Source organism: Musca autumnalis, unplaced genomic scaffold (genome assembly GCF_047663935.1).
Source record: "Musca autumnalis isolate F117 unplaced genomic scaffold, ASM4766393v1 scaffold_3, whole genome shotgun sequence".
In the NCBI taxonomy this organism is placed as follows: Eukaryota; Metazoa; Arthropoda; class Insecta; order Diptera; family Muscidae; genus Musca; species Musca autumnalis.
In genome coordinates this window covers 68,595,793-68,617,927 of record NW_027411866.1, presented here as the reverse complement: position 1 = coordinate 68,617,927, position 22,135 = coordinate 68,595,793, and the positions used below count along the sequence as shown (strand labels likewise).

Here is a 22,135-nt window from a genome sequence, read left to right as displayed (position 1 = left end):
CAATGTTGATTGAAAACAAAATGAAAACCATTCGTGCTATGGTATAGATTTAATATGTAGTTAATATATATAGAGTTAAAAGAAAACTAAATTGTTTGTACAGTTAATATTAAGTGTAAATCTTGAGTGACAATAAGATTTTGATTATGTGTATTAGTGATTATTCTGACCGGTGGCCATAAAATAATGTATGTAATAAATTGTCTTGCAGGGTGAACGGGCAAATACAATGAGAATATATATATATATAAAGATTTATAACGTCGACTTACCAATAAAGATCACCGTTGTCATCAGGCCTGAGGATAATGGTTCTTTGGTCGAAATTGCTGGATGGAAAAGTTAATTAATATTCAAATTGCATAGCCCGTTTAGATGAAATTCAAGTATTTGGGATAAGACAAATGTAAAACTGTGTGTTGAATCTTAACGTGTAATAAAAACTGCGTTCTCCATACAAAGATTTAATTCATGGGTTCCAAAATTATGCCTCGAAGGGCAGAGGATGATATGACCAGTACAGAAAGGATGTTATGATCTGATATCCAAATTAAATCAAATTGTTGTTATAGAGCTTTTGGTTTGTTTTAGTCCTGGAACTGGATGTTCTTCAAATGTTCGATCTTGAGGATATTAGGAATATTAATATTTCAACAATTGTAGGGTAGCCAACATTGAAAAATCGCAAAATCACACAAAATTCCAAATCTTTAACTTATTTTTAAGGATTCGTCCTGCCTTCACTGATAAATTGCAAAATTCGTATATAATTTCTTGAAAAATCTTCTCCAAATTTTGAGTGACTGAAGAATTCGTTCTATGAGCGTTTTAAATGAGTTGTTCCGATTTCCATTTACAAATTAATAAGCAGGAGTCCCATTCAAAGGATATTAAAATTGTCAATCCTTAGAACACAATTTGAATATACAAGGATTTCCTTCTCAATGGATTTTCACAATTTCCTTTAGAGGAATATAATATTTTTTCCTTTTTAAATATTTATTTTATGTGTTCTTGTCAGGGCAAAAGCCAAAAATTGAATAATCGACAATATTTTTTCCTTTTGAAAAAGTCTATTTTCAATTTGTTTTTTTCCTATCCGCCCACTCGATTGAAACATGTAAAATGTACAAAGTGGAATTTCAGGTTGAAGAATTTAAGGAAAGGCAAAGTAGCGCAAACGAAACTCACAACTTGTTCCGACCATACCACCAGAGGACATGTTAAACAATCTCACCCTCACTGACGACGAATTGGACATTACGGTGATCCCAGCTGAGTCAACAAGGAGGTCTGACAATGACATGTCCACTGACGGTGATGTGGTCGAAGAGGTTGTGAACCTTGGTTCGCAATCACAGACAAGTCGAAACCAGACTGGTCCTGTATCGGCACTAGCCGATGGATGTTGATGGAGAATCAAAAGAGGATCCATCAACAGCCACTGACTCTAAGTCGATGGCCGTCGAGGGGGAATTAACGGAAACTCCAACAATTGCCACTGACTCTGAGTCTTCGGCCTGCGTTGGGGAATCCAAGAAAACCTCATCGACGGACACCGACGCAGCCGCAATCTCCGCCAAAGAGACTTCAGATACGAGGCACTATAAACGTGCGGCTTCGTATCTGCGCAAGTTCGTGGGAAGGGACGCGAGCTCGCATACTAAGAGGGAGATTATGTTCATCAAGAGCAAGCTCAAGTACATCAGGAAATTCGAAAGAATTTATCCAGATGCGAGCTCTTGGTGGACAAAATCTTCCTCCCAAACCCTGCTTCAGCCAAAGACTCAAAAGAGACTGCGGCGACTAGCAAAAATGTGGAGGTGAAGCCTGCTGCTTCTGGCAGCAAGGTGGAACCTAAAGCTGTTCCGAAGCCGAACCCGAGCCAGAAAGGACTGGAAAAGGATAAGGGGCATAATCCGACACCAAATGATTCTCGTAAGAGTAGTCAACTGGAGAAGGTGACTGTTCCGGATCCTACCCCAACTGACGAGGGTAAAGCGGACGAACAGAAGGTGTTTAAGACCTGCGCAAGCCACTCGGGAGCAACGACGGGTGGATCGACTGGGACACCATCGACTTCGGAGAAGACGAACAAGTCCTCGCAGTCAAAGACTGTGAAGCGGGTTCGCTCTTCAGAAGGCCCACAGCCTTCGCCAAAGAAGACGATGATCTCCCAGACGGTCAACACGGCGGACTCCTATGCTGGTGTCCTTGCTCACAAAGCCAAGGGAAGTAGCACCAGTACTGAGAAGGCGTCCACCTCCTCAGGAAAAGCTGCTACCAAGGCCCGTGATCGAGGACGTAGGAAACCCTACGCCAAAACGGCCACGGTGGCAAACGATGATGAGCTCCTAGTTGCAATCATCGACCGAGCTGACCCCTTCTGGAAAATCAGCGAAAGTCACTTGTTGCTCTTCGAGACTCGGCTTCGTTTAGCCATTGTGTCCACTGAGGCGAACCAGGGTGACCGCCAGTTTGGTGGCGCCTTCCTTCATAAGGGAGTTAAAGTCATTAAATGTCTCAACAGGAGCTCGCAAGAGTACCTTAAGAAGACCGTTAATGGCTTTGATGAACTTTGGGAGGGGGCAAAAATTGCTGCGGTGTCCATAACGGAGATTCCGTCTAGGAAGGTATTCCCAGCATGGGTTCCCCCACCTACCGTGGATAATTAACTTCTGCTGAGGATGCTGGAGCTCCAGAACCCAGGTCTCCTTACTAAGGACTAGTCTGTAATGAGTCTAACCCCTTGTAAGGAGAATGGGGGGATGGATGTCAAGATGGCGATAGACTCCTCAGGAGAGGAGTACCTTAAGGTTCGTGAGGGAAAACTGAACTTTGGTTCAGGATGGGTTCGGTTCCGACTAATTCCACCTCGCGAAAGTCAGTAGGAGTAGGTAGGCGGCAGGTGCTACGCATTTTGCAGATTAATCTGCATCATTGTAAAGCAGCTGCCGCCGAACTACTCCTGTCCCTCACGAACTCAGAGGTAGACATTGTTCTAGTCCAGGAACCTTATATATACAAAAATAAGGTCTCTGGACTGAACAATGCCAACTTCGAGGTCTTCGCATCGTCCGAAGGGGACAAGGTGAGGACCTGTGTGGCAGGTAGGAAGAGCCTCAATCTAATCTTTCTATCTAATTATAGTAATGGAGACATGTGCACGGTGCGACTGGAGAACGGCAGAGAGAAGGCCACTCTACTGTCCTCAATCTACATGCCATATGAGGACCCTGATCCACCAAATCAGGGGGTACACAGGCTGCTAAAGGAGAACCTGAGCGTTTCTAACGTAATCCTTGGATGTGACGCCAACGCCCACCATTTTCACTGGGGCAGCAAAGATACAAACACTAGAGGTGAGTCGATTTTCAACTTAATATTATCTTACAATCTAAGAATATGTAATAAAGGAAACGACCCCACCTTTAAAATTAGAGACAAGGAGGAGGTCATTGATCTAACCCTGTCAAATTTAGATGATTCTGTCGTCAAGAACTGGAGGGTATCCAACAAATGTTCCTTTTCGGATCATATGAGGATATACTTTGAAATCTCTTTCGACGGAGTCCGCCAAAATCCTTATAGAAACCCGAGAAGGACGGACTTGGGCAGGTTCACTGATCTGACGAACCATCAACTGTCACTCTCCGGAAGGATAGAAACAGTTGCTGAGCTTAACAGTAAGGTGTCCAACCTAACAGAAGTCCTTCTTCGCTGCCATATAGTAATGGAGACATGTGCACGGTGCGACTGGAGAACGGCAGAGAGAAGGCCACTCTACTGTCCTCAATCTACATGCCATATGAGGACCCTGATCCACCAAATCAGGGGGTACACAGGCTGCTAAAGGAGAACCTGAGCGTTTCTAACGTAATCCTTGGATGTGACGCCAACGCCCACCATTTTCACTGGGGCAGCAAAGATACAAACACTAGAGGTGAGTCGATTTTCAACTTAATATTATCTTACAATCTAAGAATATGTAATAAAGGAAACGACCCCACCTTTAAAATTAGAGACAAGGAGGAGGTCATTGATCTAACCCTGTCAAATTTAGATGATTCTGTCGTCAAGAACTGGAGGGTATCCAACAAATGTTCCTTTTCGGATCATATGAGGATATACTTTGAAATCTCTTTCGACGGAGTCCGCCAAAATCCTTATAGAAACCCGAGAAGGACGGACTTGGGCAGGTTCACTGATCTGACGAACCATCAACTGTCACTCTCCGGAAGGATAGAAACAGCTGCTGAGCTTAACAGTAAGGTGTCCAACCTAACAGAAGTCCTTCTTCGCTGCCATAAGGATGCCTGTCCATTAACTTATCCCGGGAAGAAATCCCAACCGGTGTGGTGGAACAAGGATCTTGGCGAACTGCGGAAAAACACCAAAAAACTGAACAACAGGGCGCACTCGACGAAACTTGACAGTGACTGGAAATCGTATAAAGCGAGTTTCACCAAATACAAGAGTGAAATCAAGCGCGCCAAAAAGAAGTCATGGGTTTATTTCTGTGAGTCTGTAGAAGGGGTAAATGACGCTGCCAGATTCCGTAAGATACTCTCGAAGGACCCCAAATCCATTGGTAGTGTCAAAAAACCGGGCGGCACGTGGACAGACTCAGGTCTTGAGACTCTAAACCTTCTAGCTGAGACCCACTTCCCTGACTGCACGGACGCCAGTAACCTTCACATTGAATGTGAAAACTTCCAAGTCCAAGAGTCAGTGGACGAGAGCCTCATTGATAAGGTTGTAAGCAGAAACAAAATAAAGTGGGCAGTAAGTACATTCAAACCCTATAAGTCACCTGGTCCAGATGGAGTAATTCCTGCGATGCTTCATTTTGCCGCACCGCAGATATACCAAATTCTGGAGGAGATCTTTAGGGCCTGTTTGTTTCTTTCCTGCGTACCAGATCTGTGGAAAGAGGTAAAGGTAACTTATATCCCCAAGGCGGGGAAAGACAGTCACTCTGCACCGAAAGACTACAGACCTATTAGCCTATCTTTCATTGAGAGAAACATGGAGAATTCAAACTTTACCTTGGCGGCTTTCCTGGATATAGAAGGAGCCTTCAACAACGTAAAACTTGAATCCATTCATCTCTCGCTTAGAGCGGTCAACACCCCGGAAACCCTGATCTGCTGGATAAAGAGAATGCTGGAGAGCAGGATCATTAATTCCAGCATTGGGGAGTTGACAACAAGGAAGAGAGTAACTACCCAGCAAAATTTGAAGGAAGGTGTTCCATGTGATGACGTGATTTCATGGCATCTTTTGCATTGGTTCAAACGAAGTCGTGAAAGATCCGATCTTTGCATTAGCAATTGAACCAATGCAAAGGAAGTCGTGAAAGATCCGATCTTTTCGTCAGCATTTGAACCCACGCAAAGGAAGTCGTGAAGATCCGATCTTTTCATCAGCATTTGAACCCATTCCATCGATCCAATAGAGATGAATTTTGTGTTTTTATTTATACACATTTTTCTAAATATAAAAGAATAATTATTTAAAATAGGCTTGATGTTGTCGGAGACTCGAAATCCCAACCAACGTTGTTAAAACTCTCGTCGTAATGATAATGTCATTGCAAAGGGTTGGTGAAAATGACATGCCAAAGCATTGGTGAAAATGACATGTCAAAGCATTGGTGTAAATTGCATGCTTTGAATCCAAAAATGAATAGCATCTTTTGCGGTCCACGCTCATATAAAATTCATCGATGAAGATGCTAAAAAAATGACAGCCAGATCACTTTCACCCATGATTGAATGACATCTTTGGCATCGAACATTTTGCTGGGATTCGTTAAGATAATCCACCAAATTTTAGAAGGATGCACAATATCAGCATCACATTCATCTGAATTGACTTTGTCCCATGGTTTTTCTGATACCATAAATACAAATCGTCACCAAAAATGCCCGAAGACGAAACCCACACGCAAATCGAAATTCGTTTTTGGCGGTTGTCAAATCAATATTCGTTGAAATCTCTCATCCTATTACAGGGGTGTAATAAATGGGCATGATGAGATTTCAACGAATACTGATTTGACAACCGCCACCTTTAAGCATCCATGCAGATGTCAACATAATAAACATAAAACAATAAAACAACAAGAACATCGGCTTGACTTGCAAGCAACACCCGCGCTTTATCGTAAGCTCTTAGTACATATCGTTGTACATAACACCGTCCGACAATTTTCAAAAAAATTTGTTACACTTGAACCGGACTATATACGTTAAATTATAGGCAAAATGGAGTATGATTTAGAGGTCAAACAAATTTTAAAGGTCAACATTTCCTACACTTAAGATGTTCTGAGGCCTAATTGCCTTCAACTTACTCCATAAATTTTCTATAGGATTCAAATCCTGGGAGTGGGGAGGTGTTAGAATCACAATATAGTATTCATTCTTGAACAATGTGAGATTTGTGCTTGGGGTCATTTATCTTGATAAAATTGAAATTTTGCCCTCAATCCCATTTTTTCAGCGATACATTTCATATTATCCTTCAGATAAATAACACATCTTTTCTATAATTCCTTGGATAAAGACCTTCACCGGAAGCACTCATACAACCCCATACCATAACGGTTGGAATTGTGTGTTTAGGGTCCAAGGCCGTATTTGCCCTACGCCATACCTTACTTGGTCCATCCGACCCAAAAAGGTTAAATATTCCTTCATTGGCAAATGCACCATGCGTCCTCTTTATCACAATTATAAGATTCAATTCCTACATATAAAATTCGTTATATTGATTTTTCCTTCTGTTTTGCTATGTCTAATTAACACGATACTCACCACTTCTAAATTTCCTTATGCTTGGAAGTTAGCGCGTGTGGTCCCTCTATGTTCTGAAGAGTTGTGTACTACATTTCAGCGAATATTTTTCCAAAAGAAAACATTTAGAAAAAATTAAAGGTTTTGGAGATATGGTGCGAAATGTATACAAATTATGGAAATTTTCGATATTTTAAAAAGTCAATATTTATGCCCTACACCACTATGTGGGGAGGGTAGGGTATTATAAGTTGGTTTTGGCCAAAAAGATTGTAACGCATCGAAATAATTGTCGTAGACCCATTTTTATATATACCAAAATGAATGTCTCGACGAGCTGAGTCGATCTGGCTGTGTGTCCGTCCATCCGTCTGCCCGCAATTTTGATCGGATCGTCACGAAATTTTGGATGTTGATGGGGGTTCCGGAGGGGAAGAAGCCTATTGATTTTGGTGATGATCGGATAATACTTAGGGGTTGGAAAGGGTAAAAAACTTAGGTGGATAAAAATACGTTTTTTTCCAAAGCGAATATCTCAGCGTCTATATGGGGTATACCAAAAGCAAAACCTGACAATGAAAGTAGAAAATATCACATTTCTAATGATCAAAAGTAGGTGCTCGTAGGTGATCAAACAACGAAGATATCACAATAGTAACACATAAAACCCCAATATCACAGCTTTGGTTGGAAACTTTCCAAAAGCATGAAAGTAAAAGATCCCGTCTTTACAATGATGCAAACTAGGTCGGCGTAGGTAACCAAATAACGGAGATATCGCAATAGTCGGTAATACATCCCTATTACATACATCCCATCTATTTTTTTGGAAATCACGCTACAGGTCGCAATTTTGGTCGGATCGTCACGAAAATTTGGGGGTTAATGTGGGTCCCACAGAGGAAGAAGCCTATTGATTTTGATGATGGTCGGATAATATTCAGGGGTCGGAATGGGCAAACACTTATTTGGAGAAAAGTCAACATTTTATTTCAAAGCCAATATCTCTGTTTCTTAAAGAGGTATATCAAAAGCAAAACCTGGCAAGGAAAGTAGAAAATATCACCTTTACAACGATGTAAAGTAGGTTGTCGTAGGTGGTCAAATAGCAGAGATATGGCAACAGTCGATAATGCATCCCATTTTCCGATTTTTTGTAATCACGCTACAGGTCGCAATTTTGATCGGATCGTCACGAATTTTTTGGGAGTTGATGCGGGTCCCACAGAGGAAGATGCCTATTTAGTTTGGTGGTCGGAATAAGCGAAAAGCTTATGTGGAGAAAAGTCAATGTTTTTCTTATGAGAATATCTCCGATTCTGGTTGGAGTATTCCAAAAGGAATACCCGTCAATGGAAGAAGAAAAGATCTCGTTTATATTGATGGAAAGTATGTTGGCGTAAGTGAGCAAACCGAGATATTGCAAAAATCAGTAATATATCAAATTTTTCCATTTTTTGTAATCACGCTACAAGTTGGAATTTTGATCGGATAGTGACGAAATTTTGGGGGTAGATGGGGGCCCCACAGAGGAAGAAGCCTATTGATTTTGGTGATAGTCGGATAATATTTAGGGGTCGGAATGGGGAAAAACTCATTTGGAGACAAATCATCATCAACATCATCAAAATCAATATCGTTCTTTAAGGAATACTGAGTACTTTTATATACCTTTCCATAGAACTATGTACGCTATGAATGAACCAATATTAAAAGCCCTTAGAGAATTCAACAGAATTAATATGCGATTTAATTTAGATTTCTCATATAAATACCTGAAATTTAAACAATTGTTAGAAAATATATATTATTAAGCATTAGTCTGTAAGGAACATATATCTTCCATAGACGAAATAAATAAATAAATAAATTCAAAGTTTTATTCTTTGTGAATATATCGGCTTCTAGTAGCGGTATTCCAACGGCAAAGCCCGTCAATGGAAGAAGAAAATATTATATTTACATTGGTGTAAAGCAGGTTGGCGAAGGTGGTCAAACAAGGGAGATACCGCAATAGTCGGTAATGCATCCAATTCTTCCATTTTTTACAATCAAGCTACAGGTCGTAATTTTGATCGGATGGTCACCAAATTTTGGTTGCTTATGGGGGTCCCAGAGAGAAAGAGGCATATTATGTTTGGTGGTAGCCGGATTATATTCCCTAAAAGAAATATTTACCAGTGAAAAGTTTATGCACAGGGGTAATGGTGTAGGGTATCACATGGTCGGCCCTGACTATAGCCTTTACTCACTTGTTAACCATGTTTATATGGTGGTAGTCGGATTATATTCCCTAAAAGAAATATTTACCAGTGAAAAGCTTATGCACAGGGGTAATGGTGTAGGGTATCACATGGTCGGCCCCGACTATAGCCTTTACTCACTTGTTAACCATGTTTATATGGGGCCATAAAATCCAAGCTAAATCTGACACAACAAAACCCAACTAGGGATTTCGTCGTTTGGGTCTGTTCTTTCAAAAAATCTTAATAGCACGTTTACACAAAAACTGATTTAATAAACCGACTGGGTTTAAAATGTCAATTCCATTGGGTTTACGTGAAATAAATCTTTATAAAGGAGGTTATCCCCACAAAAAGCTATAATACTCGTATAAACAGGCTATTAGCTCAAATTGTTTGCACAAGATTACCTTAAAAATGTTGCACAGTGTACACTAAGGCACATAAGAAGCACCTGGCTTTTTCGTTGTTAATGCCTCTGATTACGGTATTGAGATTTATTCTGGGACTTGGTCCTACAATATAGACACAATTGTGAGAATAGTGCTGAAGATTGTTAGGTTTGTTTTTTAACTAAGAATAATGACAATCTTCACGTATTTGAGTTAACTTCAGTTTTTATCAGAGTAAGTTATCGTGATTACATAAATCTCCGAACAGTACTACATTTTTATAAAATTAAACAACCTGAAATTATGGTGAGTGAATTCGCTTTTATATGTGTATGTACAAATTGACGTTTCCCTAGTTCGTACTTCTGTCTTTGAACATTCGTTTCTAGCTCGGGTTTATCGAGTTTGGAACTTTTTATCTAATTCCCTTAAAATGCTTTCCTACACCGACCACACTTTTAAAAAAACTTACATACTAGTGTTTTTATTATTACATAGATTTAATTGTATAGTCTTTGTTCCAGTTTATTTATTACAAATTGCTACAGGGCTTGTTACTTTCTTCTTATTATTACAATATTCATTTGGCCGGGACCGTGTAATTAGGTTATAGAACTTATTATTTTTTTTAATGATGTTCTACCATGGTGTGATAACGAAAGCAAATTGGGTGTTTTTTGGAAATGTTAGATTAGGTTAATATTGGCATTAGATCCCACGCAGGTAGTAATGGGGGAGGGTATACAAATTTCGGAACAACTCTAGTTTAGTAAAACTCTCCGACTTTTTGAGGGTTTTATGGAAAAATCCGGGTCCAAAAATCAGTTTTTGGGTTATATCACCTGACCACTTGAAACTAACACCATCATATGACCACTTGTTAGATAGGTATTTCCACAAGTCTCCAATGTAGCAATCGGTTCAGTAGAGCCGGGTCTAACCCGGGTTTTGTACCCGGACTTTCGGGTCCAATAACTGGGCCCGTCTCCCAAGAAAATTATACATTTCCGTGATCAGCGCAACAATATCTACCTCTGGAAAAATCGGAGAGTTTTTACTAAACTAGAGTTAAGCCCAAATTTATTCACAGTCGAATTTTAAGACAGTTTCACTTGTTGTCATTCGAAGGTAATAATGGGGTTATAAACGTACTACGAATGAAACATCATAACTTGTATGGCGTTGCTAATTTGTTAATATTTTTGATTAATTTGAGTAGTATAGAAAACAACCCCTGTTATTACAAGTCGAGAAAAATTCGACTTCAAAGTCAGAGTCGAACGAAAAATGGCTCATATTCCTCAACCCTCGGTTCTACTATATTTTTACATTTGTCAAACATACTGCTTCTAAGCCAATATCTAAAAAGAAAGCATTTTAAAATGATACGGGATTCTTTTCTTTGTTTCCGACATGATCTGACCGCCTACCCATCCTCCTCCCTTCTAATGCGAATTCGTACTAGAGTACTGTAATCAAAAAGAATTAGAGTTACATAGCATAAAAATTTCAATTTTCCTACAATACAAGGTGAATGATTGTAGTGAATATAAACTCTCATCTTTGTTGATATTCGCTTTTACATTCCGGTATAGGTACAATTCTACAATTGTTACACCTCTAGTTATGCGTACGAAAGAGATTTTTTGTGTCTGTTGGTATAATTTTAGTAATTTTTGTGTTGGTAGTGGTATGGCGATGAAGTACTTGGCTGAGTTTAGTGGTGACAAGCGAAGGAAGGCTGTTTATATCTCACACTACCTGAAGATGTTTGTTGCAGCGTTCAAGAATGTTCATCGAATTTGTATGTATTTAAAACAAGTACATCTATACGCATGTATACACAAATATAACGTTGTAAATCATCATAAACCAACTTATTTATTCGTTACACATATTTATTGGCAAATAATCTGTGAATAGATTGTGTATGATCTTACCTTCGCTTCAAATTTCATTTGTACAACATGGACACTGTTCGGATTGAAAATGTCTTTAAAGTATTATTTATGTTACTACTTTTATAGTTCGCGACATTTTTAATGTTCCACACTTTTTTCCGCACTTTTCGTTTTTTTGTTATGCACCACTGTACTGTCTTTTTATATATTTCATATATCGAACAATCACCGTATCTATATACATTTATTACTTTTTGATTACACTTCAACATTCTCTTGTAATTGGGAAGGAGTAAAAAATAATTTTATTCAATATCTGCATATATGTATCATATATAGTATGTATAGCCAATAGTTTGCGACAGAGCCTTACCTTCTTCGCAGATCTGCAGCACACAAGTTGCACCAGACTAAAGAAAGATGAACGACAAATTATCGGCGCATAAATATCTTCAATAATCAGAGAATTGCACAAATGCGAAATTTCAATTTTTGAATTGTTCCACAAACTTCGGTATAAGAATTTCTCCAAGTCGCAAGCCTGTTTTTCCACAAAAAAAATATGTTGGCGAAAATTGTTCGAGTCAAAAGGCTACTTTACAGGGTTGGTTAAAAACCGTAGCAGGTATACTCATTATAAAAAGTGCAACCAAATTTCAGGTTTTATCGCATAAGCTTTTTCGATTAATCGATTATACGGGCCCCAGATGTATCTATAGATTGAGCAATGAAATTATGCCCCAATCTACATTAGGCAAGTTTAACGAGGCAAGTCTCTGTTTATGGGAGAGACATATAAAAGGAATGGAAGTGGAAAAAATTGCTCGTACTGGAAATTTTCTGTAAATTCCTTTATATTTTCGATAATTGACATTATTTATAATATTTTATAAACGGACTTGCCGGAACAGAAATACCATGAAGGTCGATCTAGAGACGCATAATTTCATGGAATTTTTTCAATGAAATCACTCTAGTGTGGACCGGGGCAAAGTTAAACATAATTTAAGTTTTTTGGGACAACACGTGTCACAAAGTGTCACTCAACGGACCGTATGTGCTGAGGCCTTAAAAGCTGTGTTCCACAATTAAAGCTGAAAACACATCCAAGTCCATATTTATATTAGGCAATTTTCCTTGCGGCAATTGTCAGTTTGATGGAGAGAGAGGTGAGGCATTAACCCTTTGCCTCTCAACACCCTCTCTCATCTACAAAATGACAATTGCAGCAAGGAAAATTGCCTAATGTAAATATTAGAGTTGTATAGTTCATGAACGAACTAGTTCAATTGAACGATTCATTGAAAAGAGCGTATGAACTAGATCAGTCGATATAGTTCATTATAGTTCACTGAACTATAATCAGTCGGCGACCGTACGATCAACGAACGAACGATTCACAATCTAGTTCAACATGTCGTTCACAAATGCAAAGTGACGCCGTCGTCTGTTTTAAGTGATGCCTTCGTAATGTGATGAGTTTGTTTACGTTTTGGATGAAAGTACATGGAATGGAATATCTGCTCGAAAATGAAGATTTCTACAGAAACATAGAGACATAACATATTCCAACATGTCGAATCCATTACCTATTGAAGTACCTTGTTTTGGATAAAATAAATAGAAGAAACGCACACGACGCTCAAAGCTTTTTCGAAATGACAATTTCTACACACACACAACAACGATTTTTTGCCAGCCACCACCTAAATGATGGACGTTTTTTCTTAAATTAATACCAAGTTAATCTTTCTTTATGAATAGAATAAACTATGTAAATATAATATTTTTGTTCTGGAGTAGTTAAATTACATTATTCAACTGTTTGTTTCTATACGGTGTATGTTTGCGTCTTCATCAAACGAACGATTAAGAGCCGGTGAACGATTCTGATCCGAATGATTGAACTGGATTGTGAACTATGAACTAGATTACTGAACTAGTTCGGTTAAAAGAGCTGAACTATTGAACTAGATCTTTAAAATGAACTAGATTGTACAACTCTAGTAAATATGGACCAACGTTTGAGTAAAGTTTAGTGTCATTTCTGGTACATGAATAAAAAAATAAAAAGTTTCAATTGCTCTTTATTCTTCTACCAGATATGACACAAAACTTTACTCAAACGTTGGATGTGTTTTCAGCTGCCACATAAGCTGCCTCGCCTGCTTACCATGCTTTCCTGCTGCATTTCTGACATAACAAAATAAAAGAATAAAGAAGGCCGAGCCAATTTCAAACTAGGTTGCCCTTTTCTTTTTTATTCTCTTATCAGAAGAAAGCAAGGCAAGCAGGCGGGGCAGCTTATGTACCCAGGCCTTAAAGACCAAGTTTGACCTAATGAAAAGATTTCAGGATCACACTTGAATTAGGAAAAACTTGGTCTTTATGCCATGTTCTGTATACCAAAAAGAAATGTTGGCAGGTCTCTCTCTCGTTAATTATTGAAATAGAAAATTTTGAAAATATACAGAAAACACCAAAACTGTGAGAAAAAATGGAAAACATGAATGAAAATAATAGAATTTAATATTAAATAGATATCTGTAGTGGAATTCTGTAACTCATTTTTCGAGTTACCGACAAAAATCGGTAACATTAAAACGCAAAATTATGGATGAAATGTTCTAAAAAAGTTGACAAAACTCTTACTATCGGTAGAACTTTGCGACCACCATGGTACAAATACACAGGTAGCCGCATCGGCAATTGTTGGTAACATAAGATGTCAAAATTTGACATCAATTCAATGCAATTGACACATTATGTTACCATCAGCTGGCTTGATAATGCTACCTGTATTATTGTACCATGGCGACCACTTTTCATTGATCGGTAACTTACCGAAAAATATCGTTAATTACCGAAATTATAAGCATTTTAATTTTACCGATATTTGTCGGTAACTCAAAAAATTAGTTAGAGAATCCCACTACTGAAAGAAGGATACATATTTTTTCAGTTCATATAAAATAATTTTACCCGTATTTTAGTTGAAGCTTTCTTTAAAATCAGTAAACACAAACCATGAAAATATGAATCATGTTGCTATGAATTGTGTACCATGTCGTATGAACGGGTTAATTCGTGTACGTAATTATGAGAACGAACGACGTGATTCAAGTGCTGGTATGAACATGACATTAGCCATTTACCAGATATGACTAACCCTGCGTTTACAAAAGACAGGACAGTTGACTTCATGTATTGATTGTCAAAAACCCAAAACTTGCCTCTGTGACGTAGGCGTCCAGACAACTACAAAAACAGTTGTAAAATTATGAATGAAAACCATAGATTTCCTTTTGTTTTCCGTTCACATATTTTGTTTTTGTACAAATTCATCTGTTTCCAACACATTTAAATTATCATTTCACTTCTTTTTCACAAAAATGTCAAAAATTTGTTAACCCTGCTGTCTGTGAAAAACTGATAGACAGCTGGGAGACAGCCGACAAATGTATGTATGTGTTAGTAAATCAGAGTTGTATTTGAAGACAAACTGTCTGGTGTAAACGCCTAGTTAAGCATGGCACAATTACCCAGGTAGTGGCATCGTAAAATTTTGAATATGTTATGTCAAAACTTTCTTTATGTTGTTGGGGAAATAAATTACAACAAAAATAATTATTTTATAAAGGGATTTGACTTCTCATATTCGATCTGCTGGTGTGATACCACTACCTGGTAGTTCTTCCATGGACTTAAAGCGTGGTACACACGATCAATTTTGACTGTCGATTTTTCGGAAATATCGATAAATGACAAACTGTCCAGCAACCACAAAATATTTTGTGGTTGCCTGATGAGTGACAAAAATGAACGGCCACACCGGCAAGCAACCGATTATTTGAGCAAAACTTACAGTCAAAACTGATCGTGTGTACCTCGCTTAAGCAAGAATGCCATGCTTCTTATGTGTCGAGGCCTTATGGGCACTTTACACGATATGTTATTTTACATATGTGTTGTCACTTTGCGTATACATTTTGTATATAAAAAGTGACAACCCATATGCAATATACATATCGTGTAAAGTACCCATTAAAGGCCGCGGCACATACGCGTTACATCAACCACATGAAAATTTCAAGAAAAAACTTGACATCACATGCACTTTTTGCATGTGGTTGTTCCCAGCAAAAAGTTTGCATCCGCGGATGCAGTTGAATCACTACAAGTGTACGGTACATTTGCCGTTGGAGTACATCTTTTCCTAGGATGCACTCCATTTTCGATCCAAATCACAACTTTTGATGTAGTGTTTTGGATTGAATTTAAAGGTACTCTTCGGATTGTGTTTTTTATCAATCTAAAGATGCAGTCAATATGCAAGCTATTGCAACCCAGCAAAAATGTTGGAAGTTGTGCAATTGGAGTTATGATTTCACAGCATCTTTCGATGTAGTCCAACAGAGTTATGGAAAATGCACTCCGTTCGATACATTTTATAAGAACCCTTGTTTTTCCTGAATTCCTAAAACTTCAAAATTAAGCAACAAGTGGGTTTGTTTACAACACCAAATTTGAGCATTTTATAAAAGTCGCGAAAAATTAATGAAGGACCAATGTTTCTCCGCATAATCAAGTTGTGGATATGATAAAATGTTTGTTTCAATGATAACCTGACGAATTATTTCCATACAAATGTTCCAAAAATAATTTTAAAAATCATTGAATTCGATTGTTTTTAAAATTGTTTGACATATTATTCAAACACCACACATACATACACAGTTTCTGTATATTGTTTTGAAGTTTTAGGAATACTCGAATAAAAAAATTTAAATTGACATAAAGCGTTGGCTAACCTTTCTTATTAAACCATGAAATAAAATTCATTTTTTATTTGTTCAAAACAAGATTATTAAGAGCTTTATTACATTAGCACAAATTATAAAAATGCCCTATTTTTGCCAAGTTTACACTTACGCTCCAAAATCAACTGGATTTCACGAAATCCTGAAATACATCCCGGTGTTTACACTTATTTTTTTGTTGATTTCAATCATATCACAATAATCAAGGTAGATGCATATGCGCAGCTGATCGAAAAAGAATTTTCAAACAATTTCTTGTAAATTGAATTAGACATCAAAAATATACGACAATGTAGAACTTTACTGCTTTATTTCGAAAATTATCGTAAAATTATATAGATAATCGTATTAATTGTGTATAATACGAACAAAAGAAAAATATGATTTAATCGTAGAGACACCATGATAATAAATTTTGTTAAATAAAAGTTGTGTTCATAACCCGCAAAATATTACTACTTGCAATTGTTTTTCCGTTTAGTGCGTTCCCGTATTCCTTCTCGTTCAACAAAAATAGCTGTTGTTTTCTGCTATAGATATTTGGCCTAGTAGAAACTAGCAGCATGTTTATTGGCTTCTAAATACCATGGCTGCTACGCTGATTTTGACATTTCTGCTGGAGTTTTTGCAATTTCCGTCATTTTTCCGTTCCCGCTTTTCGCTTTTTTTCTAACATTACAATTAAAAAAGTAATTGAACACAATGAAAAATAGGATATATATTTTTTTACAAATTGTTTACAAATTTTGATACTAAATATTTTGACCATCTACCTTGTTTATTGTGATACGTGAAAAGTGTTGCAACTTTTGGTACTTTTTTAGGCAAAAACAGGGTTGTATATCATGTGTACTGTGATTTCTATGTTGATTTCGCTGAAATCACGAAATGAGATGATTTCATTTTTGTATGCGAAATCATGATAAATTTTGCCTGATTCCGCGTGAAATCACGAAACGACGCCGAATGTAAACCAAGCATTAAATTTAATCACAACTGAATTTACTTCCTCCTACCCTGCATTTGCATTTTATACAACCCCAACTGAATTTGCTTCATCATCGCAAAGGGTTTTTATGTTGCCTTCCCATCACTAGTACAGCTTTCGACATGGACTCCAACTCCACTCCATTAAAGCCCTCGGCACATACGGTCCGTTTAGTGACACGTTGCGACACGCGTTGTCCCAAAACAGTTAAATTATGTTTAACTTTAATGCGTCAGCCATGTTGTTGTTTTTCAAAAAACTTGGCTTCACTTACACATTTTTCATGTGGTTGTTGTAACGCAACGCAGAACGCACCGTATGTGCCGAGCGCTTAAGAATTTCCGTCTCGTGAATTACCGCAAAAATTTTCGTGTTTAGCTTGTATTTCTTTATTTTATAACAAATTCTTAGAAATTTAAACAGTATTTTTTGTTGTCTTTAGAAAAAATAAATAGGGATCAACCAACTGGTTTTTTGGTAGGGATCTCTAAAGCAACTGCTTATAAAATGTATGGAACGGAGTGCATTTTTCATAACTCTGTTGGATTACATCGAAAGATGTTGTGAAATCAACCCAGCAAAACTTTCAAATTTGTTTTGCTGGGTTGATTTCAAGTTTTGTGTCATTTCTGGTAGATGAATAAAATACAAAGTGCTGCCAAGTTTCAATTTTTTGGGCAAAGAGAGCAAGGGCAACATAGATCGAATTGTTCTTTATTCTTTAGTCAGAAATGACGTCCAACTTTGCTGAAACCATGGTACAATTACTTAGGTAGAAACATAGGCGAATTGCTACAACAAAGCATCTTTTTTTGTAATGTAAAATGTCAAAAATTTCGGCAAATGGTCTCTTGTTGTCTCTTTTTATCGCATGCGTTTGTCTATAAAGCGAACACATTCCATCTCTTAAGCCCTCGGCACATACGGTCCGTTTAGTGACACGTTGGGACATGCGTTGTCCCAAAGCAGTTAAATTATGTTTAACTTTAATGCGCCAGCCATGTTGTTGTTTTTCAAAAAACTTGGCATAACTTACACATTTTTCATGTGGTTGTTGTAGCGCGACGCACAACGCACCGTATGTGCCGATGGACCAAATACATACGGTACGTTGTGCGACGCGTTGCGCGTTGAAAACAACAACCACATGAAAAATGTGTAAGTGATGCCAAGTTTGTTCTTGAAGTTTTCATGTGGTTGTTCATGTGGTCAACGCGCCGTATGTGCCGAGCGCTTTATATTTGTTTTGATTTTTCATGGCGAATTCCTAGTTTTTTTGGCGTTTTAGATTCGATCAGCTGGGCTGAGGCGTCTACCTAAGTAATTGTACCATGGCTGAAACCAACGCATATTGTTACGAATGTAACTGATAGATTTATGTTAAATTAGTTTAATTTCCGTTAATTTAAAAATTTGAATTGTAACGTAAAGTTTTATTACGCAGTTACTTTATTTAAGCAACAACAACTACCATGTAGAATTATCTTCATCATTCTAATTCTTTACATGTTACTAATGTGCCTTTGTTCGTATTTGTTTTTCCATAATCATTCAATTACTTGTATAACAGTCCATGACGTCATGTCTGTCTTCTGTGTTTATATCCCGTATATGTGTGTCGTTGTTGTTCGCTAGGTGCGAGTGTGCGTCTGTGTGTTTGTTGTTAGTTGGCTTCTCGATGTTACCAGATGCATGCTCTAGATACTTCCAAACGACAAATGTGGGCATATAAATATGAGATGCCGGGCAAACAGTGAGCAGTTGTGAATTTTATACCGAAGTGTAAACATCGACTAGTAAAGAAGTAAAGTAAAGCTGTGTACTTAGCTATAACAGTCAGCTCCGAATAAGTGTGATAAATTAAATAAAACATTGTAGACATGTAATCTGAAACGAACCCTGTTTTATTTGGTGCAAATCGTATCGGGAAATAAAACAACGTCTACACGAAGATTAGTTAAACCTAATTCCGTAACAATTGGTGTCAGGAAGTGAGATTACGATCATCCTACAATGAAGTTTAAGGATCTACGAGTGGAAGACTTGAAGAAGGAGCTAAGTAAGTTGGAGTTGTGTTCTACTGGCAACAAGACCGAACTACAAAAACGATTGTTGGAAGAGTTCGAGCGCCGTGGAATGAACATCGATGAATATGAGTTCGATGGTAAGGAGGAAGTCGAGTTACCGGCAAAGGGCGAATCCACTGTTGAGGAAGTTTCATCGGTAGCTGCCAGGGGTGACGATTTGAAATCAATGCTGGCTATGATTATGCAGGAAATGAATAAGAAAAGTGAAGAAAATTCCAAAATGATGGAGAAAATAGATGCTAAAATGGACGAAATGAAAGCAGAAAATTGTAGAATGGTTGAAGAAAATTCCAGTAAAATGTTAGAAGAGATGTCTAGAAATAATGAAGAAACTTCTAGACTTATGATGGAAATGAAAGCAGAAAATTGCAGAATGGTTGAAGAAAATTCCAGTAAAATGATGGAGAAATTAGAGGTAAATTCTAGAATAATTAACGAGAAACTCGAGAACATCACGATGGTGATTGAAAAGAGAGTAGAAAACGTGGAGGTACAAATTAAAGAGTTGGACAAAAAGATTTTCTCTGTTGACGAGAAATTTCTGGCTCAAGATGAGAAGATTCTAGGCATAGAAAAGAAAATGTCGGAACTAGAAATTAAAGGCGGTCCAGTGAGAGCTATCCATAACGCGTTAAAAATGAAGCCTCCAGTGTTCGACGGCTCTACCTCTTTCAATGTGTTCAAATTACAGTTCGAGACAGTGGCTGCTAGAGATTCTTGGAACGACAACGAAAAGGCGGTATCACTCCTTATGGCCATGGTAGAACAAGAAAAGGTAGCAGCAATACCCAGCTGACTGAACTGGGCTGTAGTGTTAGTGTCAAATTCCATACGACATTTTATATATTTATTTCTATGCTCGATGTATATTAGGGACATATATTTTTTGAAGAAAAAATTATTCATCTGAAATAAAAACAATTTCCCATAAAGACTCCTTTATATCATTGACATGTAACCTCCTCCAGGTCCGAACGACATGTCGCACACTAAAACACCACTTATAGAGGCGGTACAATATTTGTTAATATGTGTGGTATTTTGTTAAACTTGAAAATAATATATCCCTAATAAACATGTGCTTCTTGTTTTCAAAAACAAAAGATTGAAACAGCTTCTCTTTTTTCAATGAATTACTAGCGACCCCAAACATTTTTGCAAGAATTCTACTTCCTGCGTGATATTGTGCATTTAGTGGAATGATATGGAAACATTCAAACTGAAAATCTAACGAGTTTTCATTTATGTTTTTCAAAATATTCAATCAAATGTGAAAAATTATTAGTTTTTTAAATTCCAATAATTTATAGACATTTCCTTATTTTGTTTACATTTATATTTGACACTAACGTTCCAAACAAAAACAAATTCCTTTGTGGTTGTTGTTCGAGTTGTATTTGTTGTAGTATTAACTTTACCTTGTATTTGTTCTACCATGCCTTATGGCATTGAAGGGTGATGCTGCTGACGTATTACAGAGTATTCCCGCCGCTTCTAGAAACAGTTATGGGGATATAATGGCTGCTCTCGACGGTAAGTACGGTGACGAACATAAGCAAAACATCTACTTAATGGAATTAAGGGGAAGAATACAGAAGCCAAATGAGACCTTACAGGACTTCGCAACGGAGGTAGAACGTTTGGTGTTAATGACTTATCCAGGAGAAAACCATCCATTGTTAGACCGTATGAAAATCGAAACATTTGTGAATGGTATACGTGACGCCGAGATCAAACGTGCAACATATGCGTCACCAAAATCGTCATTTGCTGAAACCGTGTCGTACGCCCTTACACAAGAGACGGCAAGAATAATCACCAATCCCCAGACTCACAAGGTCCGCAAACTGGATACCGAGTTCGATGAACTCAAATCTCTTACTAACGAGATCGTGGCAGCACTGAAGCAGGCATTAAAAGAAGAACGTTATACGGCAGCACCAACTAAGGCCAGGGGTAGGTGTCACAATTGCGACAAAATGGGTCATTTTGCGCGTGATTGTAGAGCGAAGCGCAAGCGATCGAGGTCATCGTCATCACCCCCGTCAAGGGAAAGTAAAAGAGTGGTTCAACGTTCTGCAAATGAGTCACCGTTAAACTAAATCGAGCCAGTCCAGCGGGGCGTGAACTGGCTCCCATCGACGACGGCCCCACAATCTCCATAGCGATTGTACAGCAGAAAAACCACAACCTTACAACAACTGGTTACATCAATGGCGACAAGCGAATTCTGACCTTGGATACAGGCGCATCAAAGTCAATCATCAGATCAGATCTGGCAAAAGGAAAGATAATGCCACTAAATGGAGTCAGATTGCGCACAGCAACGGGGGAGCCTGTGGCAGTAAATGGAAAGATAACCGTGAGACTTACTATTGCCAATAAATCGGTCGATTACGAGTTTACAGTGGCTGATATCGTAGACGAAGTTATAATAGGCGCACATTTTATGATTGCCTTTGGTCTTAATCTGGATATGAAAGAACGTGTGATGACATGGTCCAATGTGGAAATTCCATTAAATATGGGTTACGAGGAAAACACATATATTAGACGCCTGACTACGGAACATCCAGAGATTATACCGCCTTGTGCCGAAACATTGATATGGGTACCAATGGATGGAGATTGTGGAGTCGGGAAATTGTGGGTGGTGGAACCAGCGGAAAATAAAAATAGTAACATCTTAATAGCGAATGCCCTGGTGAAATGCAACGATGATGGATTGATTCCAGTTAGAGTTTTGAACCTGTCAGACAAACAAGAACAAATTTGTCAATTTTCCGATGTTGGACAATGTACACCAGCTGAAGCTGTAATCAATTTGAAAAATAACACCGAAAAATCAGCAGCCATGGAAAAGAAGCACCTCGATGGTTACATCAAAGAGTGGACACACAACTT

General features: G+C 38.0%; 1 protein-coding gene across 8 annotated transcripts in view; it reads right to left on the bottom strand.

The window, feature by feature from the left end:
• Positions 1-12,008, bottom strand: part of LOC141400057 (uncharacterized) — a 55,687-nt gene extending 43,679 nt beyond the window's left edge. For 2 of the 8 annotated variants that reach the window (XM_073979465.1, XM_073979470.1), the window contains exons 1-2: positions 11,710-11,983; positions 11,376-11,611 (exon numbers count right to left, since the gene is read on the bottom strand). The gene's annotated coding sequence lies outside the window, so the exon portion shown is untranslated. Of the gene's footprint in view, positions 1-11,375; positions 11,612-11,709 lie in introns of all 8 variants that reach the window. The other 6 variants (XM_073979469.1, XM_073979471.1, XM_073979466.1 and 3 more) reach the window with 6 other exon arrangements.
• Positions 12,009-22,135: the final 10,127 nt, after the last annotated feature.